At 38.0% G+C, this 15,600-nt stretch overlaps 2 long non-coding RNA genes across 8 annotated transcripts in view; both read right to left on the bottom strand.

Moving 5' to 3' along the window:
* The window catches only part of LOC149034665 (uncharacterized), a 262,282-nt gene that overhangs the window by 33,439 nt on the left and 213,243 nt on the right, over positions 1–15,600 (bottom strand). The gene's annotated exons all lie outside the window — the stretch shown is intronic.
* LOC149034675 (uncharacterized) overlaps positions 1–15,600 on the bottom strand; it is a 181,730-nt gene that overhangs the window by 76,036 nt on the left and 90,094 nt on the right. The window lies entirely within an intron of this gene.

Genomic DNA, 15,600 nt, shown 5'->3' with positions numbered 1-15,600 from the left:
TCCCAGAGTAGTTGTTATCATGCTTATTTTTCCCACTTCAGGATGGTGTCCTCTTAACGTCATCTCTAGTAAAATCTCAGTTTTCCTTTCGACTGATTCCCATTCCATAGGGTCTCTCACTTTTATGTCTCACGTGTTAGTATTTGCTCTCTTCAGTCCTCTCATCACAGTAGCAGTAATGAAGCGAAAGAGGTCCCTCAACGATTTCTTCAATGTCCAAATTAAAGCTTCTTCTATCATCTGATTGAGAATGGGTCAAACTCTCGCCTAGGGTCCACCTACATGGCGAATCCAAGATGGCGGCAGATCAATCCACAGACTCCACAGAGTCGATAGCCGCCTTCTTGGATGTAGACGCAGAGAGGACCCTGGAAAAAAGTTTTGACAGAACAATAATTTTAAAAGAAAGGATAAGTTATTATAATACTTCCTAAGAGGTAGTCAATGTCAACTTGAGAGATTCATTATGAGCAAACACGTTCCGTCGATTATTCGACTCCATGTCTCCTTATCGTTAGAATAAACTCCTCGAATACGCACGCCTATATGCCCCTCTCTCCCCTCCCTTCAATAGCACTATAAATACCTCTACTGCAACTTTTATCATTATACAACACAATACAACAATATACCCCTGGGTAGCTCTGTTAATCCGTAAACTGCAGCTAAAGTCTACATACAGCACCATACCATACAAAACATTCCTCAATACATTGTGCATCCGTAAACTGCAGTTTATACAACTATACAGCGCTTGACAACAATGTGTACCCATAGATTAGCACAATGTTTCCCTTAACTGAATTTTTACTATTGGCCTAATTTGGCGCGAAAATAAGTGCGGATATATGTCCGCCGACATTATCTGTTCCAAGATGCAAAAACTGTGAGTTTCAAGGAACAGATAATGTCCAAGGACAAATATCATATTATATATTGTACATATTTTCGCGAAAAATAGAAGCTGTTGTGTGGATTATCCTTCAATTATTTTGCAACGCTCGAGCAAAACTGTTTATGAACAGCTCACTGAATTGAATTAAGTTTAAAACGAACACTTTTCACAGTGGGCGTAAGGTTTGCGAATTGGGGAATATCGCTTGGGTGATATTCTCGGATATCACCCAGTTTTTACAGAGAGATAGTCAGTCACTTGCTGCGTTTAGACCAATCGCGTGCGAAAAAAATACTTGGTGGATCATAAACAACAGTGTGTGCCCCTAGATAGCACTATACTTCCCGCTATTGCAGTTTACATAACAATACAGCGCTATGTGCCCCTAGATAGCACTATACTTCCCTCTTCTGCAGTTTACATTATTATACAGCGCTTTACAACATCGTGCACCCCTTGATAGCACTATACTTCCCTCTTCTGAAGTTTACATCATAATACAGCGCCATACAACAATGTGCACCCCTAGATAGCACCAGACTTCCCACTTCTGCAGTTTACATCACTTCACAGCGCTATACAAATATATGTACCCCTAAGTAGCCTTAGTCGGCATAATAGAATACATACATCGAAATGTTCCAGCCTCACGGGCCATGTTTTATGTCTTTCTCCAAGGTTCATTAAATGCTCGATGAAAACCTCGCTGTTGTTTAAAGAAAACAAAGCATTTTCTAGCGCGGTTATGACTCATCTGACGTGAAGATACAGAGATCGAGAGTTGATTACGGCTTCAAGTTTCAAACTCTTAATTAAAGGCGGGAACATGTCTTGAATTTTTGGGTTGGACTCAAATAGTCTAAAACAAAATCTTTCACGAATATTATTATTAACTCTGAATAATGAAAATTCGATTCACGTTTACTTTAGATAATAAATTTTACTCCCATTTTGCCAGTTATTCGAAGAAATCAAGGCACTGAGCAATACCCACAACAAGACACAGCTACACAGTTGTGAATTTCCACCCTCATCAGTTTTGAAGAACCACGACGGAGAGGTTAAAAATTGCCGTGTAATCTAAACAAAGAAACAGTGACGCAGAGTTCAGTGTAACTGAAGTTTCCATAGCTGTGTCTTTTAATGTGACATGGAATTCGTTGTTTCCAGTAGGAAAACATTTACGCCAATAAATTAGAGAGGTATAGTTACAATAAGCCATGTAGTCCTCAATGAGAATTATGAGAAAAGTTTCAGGGCCTCAGGATAAAACTTTTAATTTTTGAAAATTTCCTGTTGAAATTGTTTTCATCTCTTTAAATTTACCTTAGTACAATTTGAAGATGTCTGATAATATCTTTCTTAGATTTAAGAATTTATACTTAGATATTTAGAGTACGCTTCGTAATTAAAACCCATTATGTGGTCAAAAGTTTAAGATATACTGTATAAAAGCTTTTTAAGGAGAAAGTTTTGTAAAATCAATCTTAATTTAGCAGATTTTCGTTACTTCCGTAGGTATGTGCTGGTATATCATGTATTAGTTAACCTTGCACATGTTTGAGTATAATGTAGCGTAGGATTTTAAAAGCAGGTGGAACAGTTTTAACAAAATATGCTTTGTAATATGTCAATATATTTCGTGCGAAGTATTTTGATGCTATTTGTGTGAAGTATTGTATCATTTTTGAAGGTAATTGTTCATTCAGCTTAGTTTGATTAACTCATGAACTCCCAAGTTCTGAGGAAAAATTCTCTCAACTGATAAGAATGTTTCTTTGTTGCTTCATTCCGAGAATTCGATGTAACATTACGTTTCTAGCAAAAAGTTATCCCCCAGTTTAGATCTTCTCTAAATCGTATGGACACCATGTTTGTCGGTGTATTAATTTTGTGAGGAGAATTTAAATTATAATCAGTCTTGGGAGTAAATGGATTCATTTTAGTGTCTCAGTTGAGCGCGTATTTTACTTAAAGCCTTGGACAATTTAATGCAGTTTGTTTTGTACTTTATTTTTTCTATTCTTTGTGTAAGAGAAATATACAGTGTATAAAATACAAAAACTGCGTTGATTTTCATCGTTTGTCTAAGGATTCGCGTGAGATGCAGAGATAACAAATCCTATGAGGACTTCAATGCTTGTTTTGACTCGCGCGCGCTAAGTTGATAATCTGTGTAGCTGACAGGGTACAAACATTCCATGTTTCAAGCCCCCACCCACTTAACAAACGCGCGTCGTCTCTTTGATTATTTTTCTTCTACTGTCTATCGTTCTCCATATTCTCACGCGGTTTTGAACGCCGACGGACGTGTTCATGCTATACATGTGTGCGCCTTTTTCACCTTTTTCCTCGCACAAGTTTTTAAACCTTTTCATATTTTCGCATCTGTTTTCTCCTTCCCTTGGTTCCTTCCCTTTTTTAATCGCAATTTTCCTTTATTCCCATTTTTACGCGCACTTCTTTCATCGCACTCAACTTTATTCTTCTGCGCGCTTCATTAGAAGCGACTATCTCCTTGTCTGTTTCAGTTTTCACTCGTCTCAATCCTCGCGCAACGTTAGGCTTCTTACAACTCGTATACCTCCTTACTCCTCTAGAGTAGTTGTTATCATGCTTATTTTGTCCACTTTGGAATGGTGTCCTCTTTAAGTCATCTCCAGTAAAATCCCAGTTTTCCCCTCAACTCATTCCCAGGCCACATGGTCTCTCAGTTTTAAGTCTCACGTGCCAGTGTTTGCTCTCCTCAGTCCTCTCATCATAGTAGCAGTTATAAAGCGGAACAGCTCCCTCCAAGTCTCGGCGACATAATCGGTGCATTTTGTTGGAAACGAGTCCTTCAATGTCCAAATTAAGGCTTCTCCATATCAAACTCTTTCCCCAGTGCGACGAACATTTGTTTTTCTCGGTTCCAGGTGTACGCAACCACTAACCCGACGTAATGCACATGCTCTCCGTTACGAATTTTCAAAATGGCGGACAGGTCAAAGACGGAAATTAAAAAAACAAAGCGATTTTGCAATGAATTCTCAACATACACCCTCGTTAGAAAGGCGAATCCACGGAAGAAAGATACAAAACTGTATAATATTGAGATCGATATGATATTAAATCGATACCGAGGGCCCGTTTAATTGCCTTCCGCCACGATTATTAGCTTTCTTGACAGCTTTCTGAAGACAGAATACTTTCTTTCCGAAGACTTCTGATATGCGGCTATTGATTATTACATCTCGTATACCTGATTGCCCAAACACTTTGTTTACGATTGTTGAAAGGACCGACTCATGGTTCTCCGTCTTCGTCTTGACATTGCTTTGAAATAGTATAGACTAGTAAGCTGAAACGAAAAATTAATCAGGGAAGTTTACGAAAAATCCACCAAACAAGCTTTAAAAAGGCATTTATTTGGACTTCATACTTCAACTTCACAAATCTTACTTGTTTATCTTGTCAGTAAACGATGGCAGATTAATTCCCGAAGTGCTTTCTGAGTTTCCCGATCCCTCTCCTACTGCTTTCACGCTTACAAAACAGGAAAAATCAAATGGAGGAAGATACAGCCGTTTTGAAACGCCATTTAACGAAGGCAAATCTGCTTTTTGTTCGACACTTTACATATCAAAAGAAAGGAAATTTGTTCCTCTTTTTGATTCTGGCAGTACATTTTTAATTTGCGCCTACGTAAAAGAGATATCGCCCGAGACTCTTCGCTCGGTCGTGTTTTGATTAAAAACGCCTTGTTAATTTCACGCAACCGCTCGGAGAAAAGGTAAAAATGACGAGGGAAAAACTTTACCTTCAAGTTAGAAAATTAGCGAAATAGAAAGCCACAATATTATAGTTTAATATTTCAGAGGTATATTGAGTGCTTTTTCCGTAGAGAATCCACACGATGGTAAAACATTCGAAAATTACACTCGATTTGAGTGGGGTGTTAAAGTGGGCGTGGTCACTACATTCATGTTAAGACTATTTGTACCCCATGAGTTTGATGTGTATCATCTGATTGGGAATGGGTCAAACTCTCGCCCAGGGTCCACCTACATTGCGAATCCAAGATAGCGGCAGGCCAATTCACAGACTCCACAGAGTCGATAGCCGCCATCTCGGATGTAGACGCAGAGAAGACCCTGGGAAAGAGTTTTGACAAAACAATGATTAAGAAAGGATAAGTTACTATAGTGCTTAGAGAGATAGTCGATGACTAGTTGAGATTCATTATGAGCAAACACGTTCCGTCGATCATTCGACTCCATGTCTCCCAACATCGTAGAATAAACTCCTCGAATACGCACGCCAATATCCCCTTCTCTCCTCTCCCTTAAATACCACTATACATCCCTCTACTGCAACTTTTATCATTATACAGCACAATACAACATTAAACCCCTGAGTAGCGTTGTAAATCCGTAAAATGCAGTAACCATATAGCGCTTCACAACAGTATGTACCCCTAAATAGCCATATGCTTCCCTCCACCGAATTTCACATCACCATACAGCGCTATATAAATAATTTCTCCAATTTGGCGCGAAAATGAGTATGGATATTTGTCCGCGGACATTGTCTGTTCCAAGATACGAAAATTGAGACCTTCGAGGGACAGACAATGTCCAAGGGCAAATATCTGCACGTATTTTCTCGCAAAATAGAGGCTATTGTGTTTATTATCCTTCAAATATTTTGCAACGCACGTGTAAAATGTTTATGAACAACTTACTGAATCGAATGACTAAAGGGGGTAACAAAGAGCGTTAGCCCTTCGTCAGAGCGATTGCAAAGGGCTAACGCTCGAAACGTAAGCTTTCAGCTTACGTAATCAACTCAGATGATAATACTAACTTATCCTGAATTGAATTAAGTTTGAAACGAAGACTTATCGTGGTGGATGTAAGATTTGAAAATTTGGGAATATCGCTCGGGTTATATTCTCGGATATCTCCCAATTTTAGCTAGAGGATTTTCAGTCGCTTGCTGCGTTTAGACCAATCGCGCGCGAGCAAAAAAAAAATTGATGGATCATAAACAGCGATATGTACTCCTAGATAGCTCTATACTTCCCTCTTCTGTAGTTTACATTACTATACAGCGTTATACAACAATATGTACCCGTAAGTAGCCTTGGTCGGCATAATAGAATACATACATAGAAATGTTCCAGCCTCAGGGGCCATGTTTTATGTTTCTCTCCAAGGTTCATCAAATACTCGATGAAAACCTCTGCGTCGTATAAAGAAAACACAGCATTTTCCAGTGTAGTCATGACTCGTATGAAGTGAAGATACAGAGATCGAGAGTTGATTACGCCTTCAAGTTTCTAACTCGTCAAGGCGGGAAACATGTCTTGAATTCTTGGGTTGGACTCAAAAAGTCTGAACCAAAATCATTGATGATCATCGTTATCAATTCTGAATAATTGAAATTCTATTCACGTTTACTTTAGATAATAAATTTTACTCTCATTTTGCCAGTTCTACAAAGAAATCAAGAGACTTAGCAATATCCACAACAAGACACACACACACACGTATCTCAGTTCTAAAAATAAAGAGATACATGACAGGGTTGACTCAAGAGTACAATTGGTATGGAGGCTCCGGGTAATGGGCCCCTGCCAATACATTAATTTTATTCACCGGCGACCTCGGCGGGGAAACCTGGAGGACGGATGTTTTTCGAAACGAATGCGATGCGTAACTCGAAACTATAAATACTGTTCCATTATTTTCTGCTGACGTCTCTAGTGCACACAAATCTAATAAAAGGACTGTTAAAGGCTGTGAAAGGAACTCAGACTCAAATGTTTACTCTACGTTCCAGTGCTGTTGTCAACGACATCCGGTGATAACAGCCTTTAATGTACCTAACGAATTTTCTTAATAACAACATTTAACATCAATGTCATATGAGAATTTTTTGATAATTCTGAAGTATATTAATTCTTAATTAAATATATCAAACCGAAAAATTTTAATAGCTTTTACATCTAAAATTATCGAAAGCTGCGACATTTGGATATGAATTACAAATTCTTTGAGGTCATAATTTAGGTCAGCAAATAATTTAAAATTACTTGTCATCTGCCGACCTGAATTCTCACCACTCAATAAACGTAATGAACTCGTGTCCTCAATTAAACAAAAAAGTTTAACTTACCGCCACGCCTATAATGCAAATTTGTAAAGTATACAAAGGATGGTTTATATCCTTTATAAATATATATATACCAACGAGACAGGAAATTATGCTGAGTTTCCAGTTCTTAACGGCGGGTTATTTCTAATACTATTTCTCAGTGTGAGACGGGGCCGCAAGTGATGAATTCCGCTAATTTGCGAAAATTTAGCTGATTGATAATGACATAGTCTCCCCGTAGGTTTAGCAGTCTACAGTCTTCAGCTTATTTCAAAGCAGTTCCGAATATTTAAGGTTTGGGAAGCGAAAAGATACCTTAAATTCGACTGTTCTGTAGAGGAAATTTCATTCTTAATATACGTATTAGGTCTAAGGTTAGTTCTGAGGGGTGTGGGGTATGGATAAAAAATGATTTGGTCAATCAGTGGGTACTAGGGGAGGGGAGTCAGATCAGACACAAATTACAAAGGAATTGGGCCTTATTCATGTTTTTGATCGCCTCTCTATTTTACGAGGGAAAGCAAATCGATTTGAGATTTTAAATCTGATCGACTCCTAGCTGGGATGTTTTCTGAAGCCCCCCCTCCCCTCCCCTCCCTCCTCTATGAAAAGAGTAATGCTGAAGAGAGAGTCAATTTTGTCGCCATGTCACAGTTTTAAAATTGAGTTGAGGACAACGTAATTAAGTGAACTCAAGGTTAGGAACACCATGTTAATTGCTGGCTGACAGAAATTGCTTACTTTTCATTTACTGTGTAAAAAAGAGTGAATTGAACACCGTCCGATAAAGAAATAAGACACAAATTGCATTGAATATAATCAGGAATGGGCTCCTGATATAATGAGGTACACTAAGGTATATAGACAGAGAAGTTATAGTAGCTGAAATATTCATTACTGCTAGATTAACAGTTCAACTTTTTTGGCTCATTTGAATACTTGCTGTCTTATTGTAGACAAAGGATAAATATAGCTAGTAACTGACAGGAAATATAACTACTTTTGTTTACTTTTTCACGTCTAGACTTCGCATGAATACATGTATTTTCTCACGTTCTCTCAAAAATAAAAAGATCAATTTGTTGATTCTGTATTAACACCCTGGTCTTTTGCATGGTCTTGAACTGCATCTAGCGACAGCCAGAGAGAAAACGAACGGACGTAATTCGCCGCGAAGAAAGGGAATCATTTTGAACACATAGGTGTACCCGGTAAAGACTTATTTTTCTTCAGGTTTCACCACAGTCAAACAAGTGATGTTTTATCTCCTTCCATATGCTTTCAAAACCTAATTCGTCATCTGCCTTACATGGGCTTATTAGCGACTGACCAAGCTAACAGATTCTTAAAAAGCGATTTACATGTTACGTGTGTTCCTTTTATCCGATCCTATTGGCTATCAACAAAAATACCAAATTAATCACGTTCTTTTACCCCTATGAGGGAGACGCGATGGCGTAATGGTTAGTGCGCTGGACTCCGGGTCAAGAGGTCTGGGTTCGAAAACTGGCCAGGTCATTGTGTGGTGTTCTTGGTTTGTCGGTCGGGATTAAGAAATAATAGTAAAATAATCAAGTAAGATGAGATCGTAGCTATTCTGAGTCACTATGACTTGAGGTAACAAAAGACATCTGTTTGTGCTTATGTTATTACTTTCATCGAAGATATTCTTCTATTGTTGCCAGGTTGAAAATATTTTTGAGAAAAGCAAAGCAATAGTTTTCTGAATTCAAAATCATTCCCATACATCTTAATTTTTAGTTCAGTATGTCCTGCATTTGTAAGGATACCTCAAGGAATGGCTACAAAATCCACAGTGGTCCCTCTCCTACTTCCTGGCCCTGCTCTTCTCTCTCAGTGACCTGCAGGCGGAAGTGACTGGTATGGTGGAGACGAATGTCCTTGATAATCAACTGCAAACAGGACAAGTGGAGATGCCCACTCTTGTAGGTGCGGTAAAAGACAGTGGTGTCGTTGATGATATACTCGAGGAAGGTGAACAGCGACAAGAAACCATTTCCAGGCAAGGTGAACAAATTGGTAAACGTAAGATCGCTAAGGTGTTTTGCGATCGTGGTAGCCAGACGAGACTGCGTTCACAATCTATCTCTAGGGACGCAGAAAGTTTGAATTTTCCTTTTTTTAATTCCAAGTGAGTAGAAAACGAGCGCAAATGTTTTAAACTAATTTTACAAAGCTATTGTTCATTGAACTGAGCTACGCTGACAGTCTCCTTCATAGGGGAAAGCAGTTTAAAAAATTTAGCATGGAGGCTATGCATACTCTTTTCTGGGAACTAGGAAGGAGCGCCAAGGAATACTTTCTAGTTGATTGATGTACGTCTTCACTAAACATTTTTTGCGGCTCAGGTCACATTAATTAATGTTCGCCTCTCCTTTTCAGATTTTCGTTATCAACGCATATATGTCACCTATAAAGGATTCTTTACAAAACGATGTAATCTAGTAGAGTATCTCTGTCTAATCCGAAGAACTAGTGATAATTCTATCACTCCAAAAGACTTAAACCCCTTAACTCCCAAGATCTGATTGTTAATTCTCCTCTCTCGCTGCTACACATTTCCTCTTAACGAGCTGTTCAATCAATTGATTTATGCATACGGTATTTCATTTTCGTCAAAAGTTTAAACGTTAATTCATATGATCAAATTTCTTTCAAACAAAGAACACAAATCAAGAAGAAAACGGCTTTGTATGGAACATGAACTCGGTAGACAGGAAAAAATGTAAAATAATAAAAAAAATGTAAAAATAATAAAAAAAATGTAAAAATAATAAAAATAAAGTATAGCTAGCCAGATCGTATGAAAGTGAGAGAATAATGTTATGTGAAGCGCTCGAGAAGTATTTTAGTAATGTTAAGGTATGTGTATACGAAGTATGCTGAGTTTTTTGGAGATTTCTACTCCAAGCGCAGTCTATTAAGTATGTTTTGGTTGCTCTTGGCCTTGCACCGGCGGCAGGCATTGTAATTAACAACGTATGAATAAATGGGTTTAGTTTCTAACGAAATTGTAGTGCTGCGTTGGTAGAGTTCAAATAACGCGAATATATATATGTTATTTGCCGGCTGGGAGGTCCGTATGGTGAAAAACTGTGACCGAGGTCTTGAAAATACTGCCCGTGGCCGTAGGCCGAGGGCAGCATTTTCAAGACCGAGGTCACAGTTTTTCACCATATGTACCGACCCTTAGCCGGTAAATAACATATTTATTTTTTTGAAACTCGACGAAATTCTTTCCGAAAGAACCCGAATGATTTAGGGCTGTAAATATGGCAAGATCTTTCATAAACTGAACAGTTTTTGAGCCAGTAAATGGTAGTTAAAATAGAGGTGATGCAAATTCAAGAGAGATGCCTCAGCGAAACATTTTCATTTCCGTAACGATAATTTAAAAGACTTCCAAACAAACTTTGAAACATTATTTTGACAAGTATCTGTCACAATCTGACAGCTGTCAATTAGAGAGCGTGTAAGTAAAAAAAAGTGTAAGAACATTTGAAAAACAACGGAACTAGTTTGGCAAGGACTGTCACGACAATGTTTTATTCAAAAACAGTCAATGATCTAACGGAAAGTATTATTCACTCTCATCGACGATTCATTCATATACGAAGATTTACCTCTGTTCATTAAGTAAACAGCGAGGAAAGTAATTGTGAGTAAATTCAATTTTTTTTATTTTGAAGTTGTGAGAGTTTGCTCGTTTGTTTGCTGCAATGGCGTGTGTAAATCTGGTCTTTCCTTCACTAAAACTAAATTCGAATGGCACACTCCAACGAGACACAAGGGGATTAAATACGGCCTTTTCTCAAAAAATTCCTTCAGTTTCTGTTGTGCAATTTACGGTAGATTTTCAAATTGAACGGACTTGGAAAGACTCACCGAGAGCGTTTATTTGTTGTAGAACTTAAATTAAAACTTCGCTCACTCTTTCACTGCGAACAAATTGCTTGAAAAAATTCAGGTATTAAAAGAATGAAAGTTCTATCATTCAGTTTAACTGTAACCAAATACCACTCGTTTTAACTTTCTAGGTACTTTTTGTGAACGATTAAAATTAACTGCAGACGGGTTTTTGGCCGCTTGCCAACCAACGTAATGACACTATTGTTTATACAAATTCATTCTGAAACCAATATTTTTCTGTCAACCAAAGTGATTTGAGTGAGAGAAAAGAAAGGATTCATAAGTTATTCATCGGCTTGAGGTAGTGACCGACGTGTTTGCTTAAAAATACTGCCCAGCCGGAAAAACGAGATATATTTATGAAAAATGGCAACGAAAGTTAGGATGTACTTGACGACTTACGAAAGCGTTACCGTGGCCCGTGGGCAGAGAAAGCAAAATACTGACCAGGTGAGGAACCAATCAGATTGCAAGATTCGTTACCGTGCCCTCTCAAAAAAAAAATATGTATATACCACATGTGTACAGTTGGTTATTTTGTACTGTAAAAAAATCTGTTTAACCGGCCGGCTGCGCACGCTGCGCTTCTCTATCCACTTTGCTTTTCCCGCCTTATGAGAAATGAGCAGAAAGACTTGGCGGAAAAAAAAGCAGTTGGATCATAAATAACCTAGTAGACTATTCATTGGTGTGTAGTATTCCCTAGTATTTTCGCTCCTTGTTTGAATTCGACGAGCCTGTGGGGGAAGTCAAAATACGGCACAGCTCCTAAAAATACTCAGGTATGTCACCGCCAGATAAAGAAAATCCGAAAAAATCACCTTGAATCTTATCTCGCAAGATAATCATCTCACGGCTGGAGCTTGGGCTGCCTGTGGTGTGAGTTCAGATAAGTTAAGTTTTTTTTTCACTCAAGGTGAAGTAACGCGATATTTTCGTCCGGGATCTGAAATTCATGCTCTTTTTTTGTTACATGCCTAACAACTCACATTCCATCACGTACCATTAAAACAGCGTCCAAAGTCCGTTAGAACATACCAAATCATTGCACTACACGAACATTAGTCAATTTTTTACGTGCTTGAATTATATTCCACCAACCAAATTCACATTTACGCGCGCCCGGGTATTATTCACTATTTATGACTCATTTCCTCAGGAAAGTTAACAATGTATCATCAACTTTTGGTTTTCCTGAGAATGTCACGCAATGGTAAAAACATCAGTATGGTCGTGAAACAAAAAGTGAGTCATTTGCATCTTGTAGCGGTCAAGTAAACATCTTTGGTGGCCGCGAGAAACTTTTAACACTTGCCATCCCCAGCTCGAAGCGTTGCTTCTAAGTTATCGTGAACTAAATTTCAGAGGAATAAAATCAAATATTTCCTACGTCGTGAGATCACTAGGAAAAGAGTACCCTCTCGACACCGTTCGTGTTATAAGTCACCTTCTGAAGAACTCATCACAATATCTGCGGTCTTGCAAAATTTTACAAATTTAACAGGTTCTTAAGGACGAATTCAACGCTTCATCGCTGACGAAACGTCGTTTTAAGGTAAGCTCTGAAATAATTAATTAGACCAAGTTGATTTTTGTCTCACCCACTCGCAGTGTTCCATCAGTAACATTGCCAGTTTGTATCAACAAAGAAAAACTTATTACATTATAAAATAAAGACAATCCGGTATGAGGCGTGGGGTCCTGGTTTCATATAGGTCTTTCAGCAAAGTAAGCCGGCAACAACACACTAGACCATATGATTGCAGACAAGAGCAAGTTATGAAAATGTTATCGATCTAAAGTGCTGCGTCCCTGCTTACTCTATTTTTTTAGAAGGATATTTAGTGAGAACCGAGAAAACTGAGTGTTACGAGATAATCTGAAGCCTTTTCCCTTTTTATTTTGATTATAAACTACCGTCAACGTGTTATATCCTGTTCGCATTAAAGAAATTGAAAGAGGAAGCAGTTGTCACAAACACATGTTTCGATGGGAGATGTAAAACGCTCCTTGCTTATTAAATGATATAAAACTTGGCAGGTATTTTCATTCAGAGAAAAATTTAAGGCGACAAATCAAAATACGAATTCTTTAACACATCATTTGACTTCTTTTGAAAAAATGTAGGTTATATTAAGAACACAGCGTAACTGAATATTTATCAGCACACCTGTAGAAAATGAAAATAAGCTGAAATCCAGCTCGCACATAAATTTTGGAATAAATGATCGTCTTCTTTGCTCTTTTTTTTCCTACATAAATTAACGAATGAACCACATGCTCCTCGTTCTTGTTCGTCATAACTCGAGTCGGAAATTTAACGAAAATTTGAAATGAGATTGCCTAATTGCATTTGCTTGTTCCACATAAAATCATGAGTGCTACCCGTTGGTGATTTTCATTGAAGGCATTCTGGGTGGCGAATATTTATCTATTAGTTTAGTTTGAAATGACAGAAGGAAATAGTCCAATATGAAAGAAAGAAAACATTACAATTAATCCGAGTCATTTCGTTAGTGCCATACCCCCTGACTGTGGTGTATTCAAAGTTCTACGGAGCATGCCCGAAGGTGTGGTTGCAAAAACAACATGGCACGATCGGTAAGAAGTAAAGATCGTGTAGATTATTATTGCTTATAGAAGCAAAAGGAAATATAAACCCGGAGTAAAATCGTATCAAGTGGAAAGACTTGTCGACAAGCGGAAATGGTCGAACAAAGTTTCGTATATTATCATGATAATTTTGCAGAGTTGCAAACAGTGGACTACTGATTTTATGACTAGTGTATTTACGTGTACACTACAATATATCACATTTGAATTACCTACCTTAAAATGCCTGGCTAAATTTCCAAAGTGGCTACCAAAACAACGAAAAAAAGTGCCGATGCGGCGAGCGCTTTCTACATTTTTTGACTTGTTGTGATACATCCCTGGTGAAAATCTTTGAAGGATCTTTAACGATCCTACAAGATCTTTATGGGAACCTTTAAAGATCTTTATGAGAACCTTTAAAGATCTTCAAAATTATTGTTAAGATCTTCAGGGATATTTCATTCTCTTGCCAGGATCTTCAAGGATCTTCAAAGTTCTTGTCAAGATCTTCAAGGATCTTTCATTTTCTTGCCAAGATCTTTAAGGATCTTTAATTTTCCTGTCAAGATCCTCGAAGATCTCGTCCGGATCTCCAAAAATCTTAACAAGAACTTCAAAGATCCTTTAAAGATCTTTGAAAATTCTTTGAGGATCTTCCAAATTCTTGTTAAGATCTTTGAAGATCTCTCATTTTCTTGCCAAGATCTTCAAGGATCTTTTACTTTCCTGCCAAGATCCTGAACGATCTTGGCAGGGAAATTTTGAAGATCCGTAAAGATCTTGGCAAGAAAATTAAATATCTTGGATAGGAAATAAAAGACCCCCTAAAAATCTAGACAAGAAAATGAAAGATCCTTGAAGATTTTGAACATTTATTTTTCATTTGTTGCATTTGTTAAACAGACTATTCAAGCGCATCCAGAACTCGATGTGTGCACTTCTAGTGCATTAAGTATTCTTTTGTAACATAGCCAAAGATCTTGCGATGTCTACTGTTCAAGCCTTTTTCTCTTTTCAAAGAGGCATCAGAATTATTTTCATGTCAAATATGCAGTAAACTGCTGGTGTGTCATCCTTTGTTTTCAAGGTGTCCGACCAGGTATGACTGAAAATGGCACCTCGCTTTGATATGAATCCTTTTGTTGTTGCTTCTTACTTCCTGAAATTATCACTTGAAATTCGCTCGGTAATGTAAAAAAAACAACAACAACAACGCGAGTAGTACATATATATCCAAATTCTTTCATCACATGAAAAGTTGTTGGACCTGACAGCATCTTAGGGACGGACCATTAGATTTTTGATGTGGGGGGGGGGGGGGGAAGGGGGGTATTGGGGTGTTGGGCAATAACCCCCGAAAAAATCGAGCGCGGGCTCAATGGAAGACTCGTGCAATTGGCAAAAGACCCCCCCCCCCCCCGCATCAAAAATCTAATGGTCCGTCCCTAAGGTACCTTTTACATTATTCCAAAATGACTTTCATTCAGGAATGAAATGAATTTCATACCGCGTTTACATGCAAGATAATTTAGATTATAAAAACAAGTAGTAAAAGCAAGTATTTACGTCCCTTTTCTATGCTTCCCTCGCTCCTGAAGAGGATTCATACAGATATGAGTGTCGTACCGCGTTTACTTCACACAGGTACAAAATGTCCTCCAGAATAAGTGTTTCGTTCTGGAATGAAAACCTCAATAAACTCATTCAGAAATGACTCGTTTCGAATAATTTTATTCTGGTATCATGTGGCAACCAGGATGAACTCGTTCTTGAACAAAACTCATTCCGATATTATGTAAAAGGCCCCTAAGAGTTTTTATTCCCAGAGCATCATGCTATGCTTTCCTGCCAGAACACTATAAATTTCAGTAGCTTTGAAGCAACAACCCGCTTTGAACTGCTACGCTACCACTGAAACAACGATTAGTGACCACAAAAGTAACATATTGTAATATTGTCAATCCAACATAAACAAAAATCTTTATACAGGGTAAATATTCATTTGTGTTGGTATCAATTATTGCGTGACTAGCTTCTGATAT

This window comes from Pocillopora damicornis, chromosome 14 (assembly GCF_964200805.1).
Source record: "Pocillopora damicornis chromosome 14, jaPocDami1.2, whole genome shotgun sequence".
Lineage (NCBI taxonomy): Eukaryota > Metazoa > Cnidaria > Anthozoa > Scleractinia > Pocilloporidae > Pocillopora > Pocillopora damicornis.
Note: the sequence above shows the minus strand (reverse complement) of the source record. Positions and strands in the feature narration are given on the sequence as shown.